This window comes from Acomys russatus, chromosome 26 (assembly GCF_903995435.1).
Source record: "Acomys russatus chromosome 26, mAcoRus1.1, whole genome shotgun sequence".
In the NCBI taxonomy this organism is placed as follows: Eukaryota; Metazoa; Chordata; class Mammalia; order Rodentia; family Muridae; genus Acomys; species Acomys russatus.
Window position 1 is genome coordinate 23,620,037 of NC_067162.1, and position 1,210 is coordinate 23,621,246.

The 1,210-nt window shown below is 38.3% G+C and overlaps 1 non-coding gene across 1 annotated transcript; it reads right to left on the bottom strand.

The window, feature by feature from the left end:
- Positions 1–227: 227 nt before the first annotated feature.
- Positions 228–331, bottom strand: LOC127209700 (U6 spliceosomal RNA). The gene has a single exon (XR_007833212.1). It is a non-coding gene; the product is annotated as a U6 spliceosomal RNA (small nuclear RNA).
- Between the last annotated feature and the right edge of the window lie 879 nt (positions 332–1,210).

Here is a 1,210-nt window from a genome sequence, read left to right on the forward strand (position 1 = left end):
GTTGTATCAAATTCTTCCATTGTATCTTCCACACTTGAGATTCTTTACTTCATCTCTTGAATTCTGTTGGAGATGCTTACCTCTATGGTTCCTGTTTTCTTCTCCAAGTTCTCTCTTTCCAGGCTTTGCTCAGTTTTGTGCTTTTATTATTGATTCCAATTTCATCTTCAGATCTTGAACTGTTTTATTGATCTCCTTCATCTGATTGTTTGCATTTTCCTGAATTTAAAAATATGGAATGCTTCAGGATTTTGTGTGTCATTCTTGTACAGGGTAAATTCTAATCTTCTCTATATCATTCAATATTAGTATATGTGCTGCTGAAAAGTAGGATACCCACACACTATGCCATACCTCTCTACATTTTCACACTTTCAAGAAAATATCACTATGGGGATAAGCCTTTAAAACATGGGTACATTGAAGTACCAGGCTCATTAAGAGAAATTCAGTGTCTGGAAGATAATATCAGGGGCTAGAGGGATGGCTCAGCAATCACAAGAATGAACTTTTCCTCCAAAGGATTTGAGTTTGATTCCAAGCCCTCATGTCATGTGACTTACAACTGGCTATTACTCTTGCTTCAGAAAATCTGACAGTTGTTATCTCTGAGGACACCCACATGTGGTGATCATTCACATAGAAACAAAGAAACACAATTAGAGTAAATAGTTTAAAATGAACCAAGTCCAATATTTCAATGTCTATTCCAATGCATATATCCCTGTTTCTAGAAATGCTCTAGTAGAAAGAATATACATTACATTAAAGAGATAAAGCATTTTGAAATTTAAGGGCTTCACATGCAAGAGTAAGATTAATGATCTTTTGGCAGTTGAATGATATCGAATGAAATTTTAATGGGAACATAGTTTTGAAACATGAGAGCATGCACTGTGTATTCATGTGCATGTGTGTTCATGTGCATCTAGTGGCTAGAGGTTGTTCTTAGTGTCTCCACTCAGGATGTATGCCTTTTGTTTTGTGAGATAGGGTCTCCCTGGAATCTAAGCCTCTGTTATTTGTCTAGACTGGGTTGCCAGTGAGCCAGGGATCTAGCTATCCCTCCCACCCCCTCCTTGCCTTGCAATACAACTCTGAGTCACAACACCTGACTTTTACATGTGGGTTCCAGGGATCAAGCCCAGATCCTCACGGATGCCTGTTAAACAGTTAACAGGCTGAGCTATCTCCCCTGTCTAGTATGTTT